This window comes from Arachis ipaensis, chromosome B04, assembly GCF_000816755.2.
Source record: "Arachis ipaensis cultivar K30076 chromosome B04, Araip1.1, whole genome shotgun sequence".
NCBI classification, from domain to species: domain Eukaryota; kingdom Viridiplantae; phylum Streptophyta; class Magnoliopsida; order Fabales; family Fabaceae; genus Arachis; species Arachis ipaensis.
Window position 1 is genome coordinate 95,600,925 of NC_029788.2, and position 7,960 is coordinate 95,608,884.

A 7,960-nucleotide genomic window follows, 5' to 3' on the forward strand; every position below is an offset into this window, starting at 1 on the left:
ATCAGTATGAGTTTCTAAACCTCCTAGGTTGAAGGGAGGAGCCCAACTAAGTTTTATGCATTAATAAAAGTACTACTGTTCTTTCTCAATTCGTTTTTGATTCTATATTCTAAGATGTATCTTCGTTCTTCATCAATATGAATGCGTTGAACTGGCATAAGGTTATCACATTCTACATGGGTTGAAAGTGGGACGCACACCATATTCACGTTTATCATTGTATTTTCTATCAGTATGAGTTTCTAAACCTCCTAGGTTGAGGCAAGGAGCTCTGCTGAGTTTTATAGATTAATAAAAGTATTACTGTTCTACTCTCAATTCGTGTTTGATTCTGATCTAAGATGTATCTTCGTTCTTCATCCTTATGAATGTGTTGAACTGGCACAAGGTTATCTCATTCTACATGGGTTCGGAGTGAGTCTTTCATTGGAAAACAATGAACCACTAGCTTGATTATACATTTCTTAGACGGCTAATCCACGACTTCGTTGGGGATTTCTCAAGACACCAGTTCAGCCGAGGCACGAGGAGATTAGAGTCTTTGTGGTAGAGGCTAGAACCAAAGGCGCAGCATTCTCTGATCCGGAAGATTCGACCTTGTCTGTTGCGTTTTGAGTAGGATCACTAAGGGGAATGAACTGCAGGAGCTTCACCCTCAATCAAACTGGATCCGCACTAACCTTGGGGTTCAGATCCGGAGGAGCATTGACGACCTCTCAACCGGCGTTGATCACATATAGCCTACCATAGAAGAAATCATTCACAGTTGAAGAAGACAGTAAGACCGGAATTAATTCAGAAGAACAAAGCATCTCCAAGCCTTAACCATCTTCATATCATTGCATTCACCATCAATTGAGTAACGTTCTTTTTATTTTATTTTTATGCGCTTTAAACAAACAAACAACTTCTCTATCCGCCTGACAAAGATCTACAAGATAACCATAGCTTGCTTCAAATCATAATCCTCGTGGGATCGACCTTGACTCACCTTAGGTATTACTTGGACGACCCAGTGCACTTACTGGTTCAGTTGTGCGAAGTTAAATTTCGCGCACCTAGTTTTTGGCACCGTTGACGAGGATTGTTCGAATTTGGACAACTAACGGATTATCTTGTTGCTTAGATTATGTATTGTCTTTAATTATTGAGTCTTTTATTTTCCTTTTTTCAAAAAAATCAAAATCAAATTTTTTTTTCAAAAATCTTTCAAAACCTTTTCTGTATTTGGCTATGTATTTCCTTTTGAGTTTCTTACTTTGAGTCTTACCTGTTTCTTGTTTTGTTTTTCAAAAATTTTTCAAAAATCTTTGCTTTTCTTTATTGATCTTTATCTTTGGCTTGAGTCTTTTTGTTCTTGTTCTTGTGAAATTTTCGAATTTTGTGTCTTTGGTTTTCAAAATTTTTAAGTTTGGTGTCCTTTGAATGTTCTTGTTTTCTTTGAATCCTTTGAATTTTGTTCTTGGTGTTCTTCTTGATCTTCAAAGTATTCTTGTTTTTCTTTTTGTTTTGATCTTAATAATTTTAAGTTTGGTGTCTCTTTGTGTTTTTCCTTGCAATTTTCGCACACTAAGTGTTCTTAGATCTAAAAATTTTAAGTTTGGTGTCTTTTTGTTATTTTTCTCTTTCTTCATTAAATTCAAAAATAAAAAAAATTAAAATATCTTTTCTTATCTTTATCTCAATTTTCGAAATTTACAAAAAGATTTTCAAATTTTAATTTCAAAATTACTATCTTATCTTATCTCAAAATCAAATCTTTTAAAAAATCATATCTTTTTCAAATTACTATCTTATCTTTTTATCTTTCTTTAAAATTCAAAAATCTTATCTTATTTGAAATTCAAATTTTAAAATTCAATTTCAAATTTTAAAATTCAAATTTCAAAATTCAAATTTTAGAATTCAAATTTCAAAATTTAAATTTCAAATTTCAAATTTCAAAATAAAATATTTTTCAAAAATTATATTTCAAATCTTATCTTTTTCAAATCTTTTCAAATTCCTATCTTATCTTCTTGATACACCACTATTTTATGATATATTTTGGACTAAATTGAGTGGATTTTGTCAACTATTCTCACACTTATTCATGTAAATTGCATGTTTTTAAGTTTCCTTCCTAATTTTGTGCTATGATTTAAAACATGCTTCCTAGGCCTTAAAATTGTTAATTTTTAATTATCCTTTATTACCATTCGATGCCGTGATGTGTTTGTTAAGTGTTTTCAGGTTTATAGGGCATGAATGGCTTAAAGGATGAAGATGAAGCATGTTAAAGTGGAAGGAACACAAGAAATTAAAGACTTGAGAAGCGATGAGCGACGCGCACATATGACTGATGCGTGCATGTGATCAGGAGCATCTTTCAGTGACGTGCACGCGTGGTTTTTGGTGCCGTTGCCGGGGAGTTGTATATGTGTGCTAAGTTATTGGTTGGTGTAAATATATTTATATTTAAATAATTGCATATTTTATTTGTGTGTTTTTTGTTTATTAGTAGTATTTTTATTTATTTTTCTTAGTATATTTTGTTGCCATGAGCTCTATGTCTTTTTTTTATTGAATGATGCGGTCATTACCGGATCCGAGCCTAGTCACATTTGATCCTGAAATTGAAAAAAATATTTCACATATTAGGCGAGCTCGGCGTCGGTTAGCCTCTGAGGGTGGTGAAGGGGTTTCGCCCAATTCACCAATCTTACCCCGAGGTTGAGTCTGAAGCATCATTTGAGGAAGAAACTAACTCCTCTCCTACTAAGTCCATGATGTCTCTTCTATTGATTTAGGTGTAGATACTATGGCAGCTCCTAGAAGGATTACTCTCAAGGAAGCAGGAGCTCCGGATTTTACTCTTCAACCATTTCAAGCGCGTCATCCGAATTTGACTGCCGATTTTGAACTGAAGACCGCATTGATCAATCTACTTCCTAAATTTCATGGTTTACCCGCTCAAGAGCCCATCAAGCACCTTAGAGACTTTCAAATAGCTTGTTCAACTACTAGGCGGCATGGTGCAGATGAGGTTGCCGTTTGGTTATATGCCTTCCCATTTTCTCTTGAGGAAAAGGCAAAAGAGTGGTTCTACACTCAACCCGAAGCTGTTGTTACTAATTGGGATTTACTTAAAAGGGAATTCTTGGACAAGTTCTTTCCACCGGAGGTCACAAATAGATTGAGGAAGGAAATTTCTTGCGTCATTCAAGGTTAATCAGGGACGCTCTATGAGTATTGGGAATGCTTTAGGAATCTCCTTGATTCGTGCTCCCATCACATGATTGACCAGTTGGTGTTAATTAATTACTTCTACCAAGGCATGAAGCCTTAAGATAAGACCCTCTTGGATGCTGCGAGTAATGGCTCTTTGACAAAGTACAAGACGGCGACGGAAGCGTGGAAACTTATCACTGATTTAGCCGAGTCTACCCAACATGCAAGGCAAAGGAATAATCATCCCAAGGCTATTGTGGAAGTTTCTTCTAGTAGTGAGACCGCCGCTTTCACCAAGACTTTAGGAGAGATGACCAATATACTCAAGCAACTCCAACTCAATCAATAACAACCTCCACCCCCTCCACAACAACAATGTCAACAGTTAGCCCCTCAAAGAGTATGTAGAATTTGCGCTTGCTATTCTCACTATATTGATGAATGTCCACAACTCCAAGAGGACAACACCTTGGTGGCTACCAATGTTTATTACAACCGTCCAAATCAAGGGTAATATCAACAAGGCGGTAACTATAATCAAGGTGGTAACTACAATCAAGGTTGGCAAGACAATCCCAACCAAGGATGGAGAGACAACTTCAACCAAGGAGGCAGAGACAATGATGGAAATCAAAGGTGGAATAACAACTACCAACAAAACCGGTATCAACAAAACCCTCCTTACCAACAACAAAATCAAGGCCAAAGATACCAACCACCTCACCAAAGGCAAGCTCAAGCACCTTGGTGAACGAAATCACAATCACACTTTTGCAATTCCGCACAACTAACCAGCAAGTGCACTGGGTCGTCCAAGTAATACCTTACGTGAGTAAGGGTCGATCCCACGGAGATTGTCGGCTTGAAGTAAGCTATGGTTATCTTGTAACTCTTAGTCAGGATATCAATAATTCTCAGATTTAATTGTAAAAAATAAAAGAACATGAAATAAATACTTGTTTTGCAGTAATGGAGAACAGGTCGAGGTTTTGGAGATGCTCCGTCCCCTGAATCTCTGCTTTCCTACTATCTTCTTCTTCACACACGCAAGGCTCCTTCCATGGCAAGCTCGTCACAGTCATCCCTTCTCAGATCCTACTCAGAATACCACAGACAAGGTTTAGACTTTCCGGATCTCAAGAATGACTGCCAATAATTCTAGCCTATACCACGAAGGTTTCAATCTTATATTAGAAACCCAAGAGATACACATTCAAGCTTGATTGCATGTAGAACGGAAGTGGTTGTCAGGCACGCGTTCATAGGTGAGAATGATGATGAATGTCACGGATCATCACATTCATCAGGTTGAAGTGCGAATGAATATCTTAGAATAGAAGCAAGCATGATAGAATGGAAAATAGTAGTAATTGCATTAATTCATCAAAATTGCTTTCAAGATAATGTTTGATTCTTTGTCCATTAACAATGAACTTTTTGTCAGAATCAATATCTTGAAGCTCAACATATCCATATGGTGACACTCCTGTAATCACATATGGTCCCCTCTACCGGGATTTTAATTTCCCGGGGAATAATCTGAGCCTAGAGTTGAACAGCAGAACTTTTTGTCCTGGCTCAAAGACTCTGGATGACAATTTTCTTGTCATGCCACTTTTTTGCTTTTTCCTTATAAATTTTTGCATTTTCAAAAGCATTGAGTCTGAACTCCTCTAGCTCATTTAGCTGGAGCAATCTTTTCTCACCAGCTAACTTAGCATTCAGGTTTAGGAATCTGGTTGCCCAGTAGGCTTTATGTTCCAGTTCCACGGGCAGATGACAGGCCTTGCCATACACAAGCTGGTATGGAGAGGTTCCTATAGGAGTCTTGAATGCTGTTCTGTATGCCCACAGAGCATCATCCAAGCTCTTTGCCCAATCCTTTCTACGGGCAATTACAGTCCGTTCCAGGATTCTTTTTAGCTCTCTATTAGAGACTTCAGCCTGCCCATTTGTCTGTGGATGATACGGAGTTGCTACTTTGTGGCTAATTCCATATCAGACCATAGCAGAGTAAAGCTGTTTATTGCAGAAATGGGTGCCCCCATTACTGATTAGTACTCTGGGAACACCAAATCTGCCGAAAATATATTTCTGGAGGAACTTCAGCACAGTCTTGGTATCATTAGTGGGTGTGGCAATTGCCTCCACCCATTTAGATATGTAGTCTACTGCCACCAGAATGTAAGTGTTTGAGTATGATGGTGGGAAAGGACCCATGAAGTCAATACCCCATACATCAAACAACTCAATCTCTAAGATCCCTTGTTGAGGCATGGCGTAACCATGAGGTAAGTTGCCAGCTCTTTGGCAACTGTCACAGTTACGTACAAACTCTCGGGCATCTCTACAGAGAGTAGGCCAGTAGAAGCCACATTGAAGGACTTTAGTGGTTGTGCGCTCACTTCCGAAATGTCCTCCATACTGTGATCCATGGCAATGCCACAGGATCTTCTGTGCCTCCTCTCTAGGGACGCATCTACGGATCATTCCGTCTGCACATCTCTTAAAGAGATATGGTTCATCCTACAAGTAGTACTTTGCATCAGAAATTAGTTTTTTCTTTTGCACCCTGCTGTACTCCTGGGGTATGAACCTCACAGCTTTATAATTTGCAATGTCTGCAAACCATGGTGCTTTCTGAATGGCAAAGAGTTTCTCATCTGGAAAGGTCTCAGAGATTTCAGTAGAAGGGAGGGACGCCCCAGCTACTGGTTCTATCCGAGACAGGTGATCAGCTACCTGGTTCTCTGTCCCTTTTCTGTCTCTTATTTCTATATCAAACTCTTGCAGAAGCAACACCCATCTTATGAGCTTGGGTTTTGAATCCTGCTTTGTGAGTAAATATTTAAGAGCAACAAGGTCAGTGTACACAATCACTTTTGATCCTACTAAATAGGATCTAAACTTGTCAATGGCATAAACCACTGCTAGCAGCTCTTTTTCTGTGGTTGTGTAATTCTTCTGTGCGTCATTTAGAACACGACTGGCATAGTAAATGACGTGCAGAAGCTTGTTATGCCTTTGTCCCAACACTGTACCAATGGCATGGTCACTGGCATCACACATTAATTCGAATGGTAATGTCCAGTCAGGTGCAGAGATGACTGGTGCTGTGACCAGCTTGGCTTTTAGGGTTTCAAACGCCTGCAGACACTCTGTGTCAAACACAAATGGTGTGTCAGCAGCTAGCATGTTGCTTAGAGGTTTTGCAATTTTTGAAAAATCCTTTATGAACCTCCTATAGAATCCTGCATGCCTCAAAAAGCTTTTGATTGCCTTAACATTGGCAGGTGGTGGTAATTTTTCAATCACCTCTACCTTGGCTTGATCCACCTCTATTCCCTTGCTTGAAATTTTGTGCCCAAGGACAATTCCTTCTGTTACCATAAAGTGACATTTTTCCCAGTTTAAGACCAGGTTAGTCTCTTGGCACCTTTTCAGGACAAGTGCTAGATGATCAAGACAGGAGCTGAATGAGTCTCCAAATACTGAGAAGTCATCCATGAAGACTTCCAGGAACTTCTCTACCATATCAGAGAAGATAGAGAGCATGCACCTCTGAAAGGTTGCAGGTGCATTGCACAGACCAAAAGGCATTCTTCTGTAAGCAAATACTCCAAATGGACATGTGAATGCTGTTTTCTCTTGGTCTTGAGGATCCACTACAATTTGGTTGTAGCCTGAATAGCCATCCAAAAAGCAGTAGTATTCATGGCCTGCTAGTCTCTCTAGTATCTGGTCTATGAATGGTAAAGGAAAATGATCCTTTCTGGTGGCTGTATTGAGCCTTCTGTAGTCAATACACATACGCCACCCTGTAACTGTTCTTGTGGGAACCAGTTCACTCTTTTCATTATGAACTACTGCCATGCCTCCCTTCTTGAGGACAACTTGGACAGGGCTCACCCAGGGGCTATCAGAAATAGGATAAATAATCCCAGCCTTTAGTAACTTAGTGACCTCTTTCTGCACCACCTCCTTCATGGCTGGATTTAGCCGCCTCTGTGGTTGAACCACTGGCTTAGCATCATCCTCCAATAGGATCTTGTGCATGCATCTTGCTGGGATAATGCCCTTAAGATCACTTATGGACCACCCAAGAGCTGTCTTGTGTGTCCTTAGCACTTGAATTAGTGCTTTCTCTTCTTGTGGATTTAAAGCAGAGCTTATGATCACTGGAAAAGTGTCACCCTCTCCCAGAAATACATATTTCAGGGATGGTGGTAGTGGTTTGAGAAGGGGTTTAGGAGGTTTCTCCTCTTCCTGAGGGATTTTTAGAGATTCTTTTATTTCCTCTGGTTCCTCCAGATCAGGCTGAACATCTTTAAAGATGTCCTCTAGCTCTGATTCAAGACTCTCAGTCATATTGATCTCTTCCACCAAAGAGTCAATAATATTAGTGTTCATGCAGTCATTTGATGTGTCTGGATGCTGCATAGCTTTGACATCATTTAACTTGAACTCATCCTCATTGACTCTCAGGGTCACTTCCCCTTTTTGTAAGTCAATAAAAGTTCGTCCAGTTGCTAGGAAAGGTCTTCCTAGAATGAGAGTTGCATTCTTGTGCTCCTCCATTTCCAGCACTACAAAGTCTGCGGGAAAGGCAAATGGCCCAACCTTGACAATCATGTCCTCAATCATGCCTGATGGATATTTAATGGAGCCATCAGCAAGTTGAAGACATATCCGGGTTGGTTTGACTTCTTCAGTCAAGCCAAGCTTTCTGATAGTGGATGCAGGTATTAGG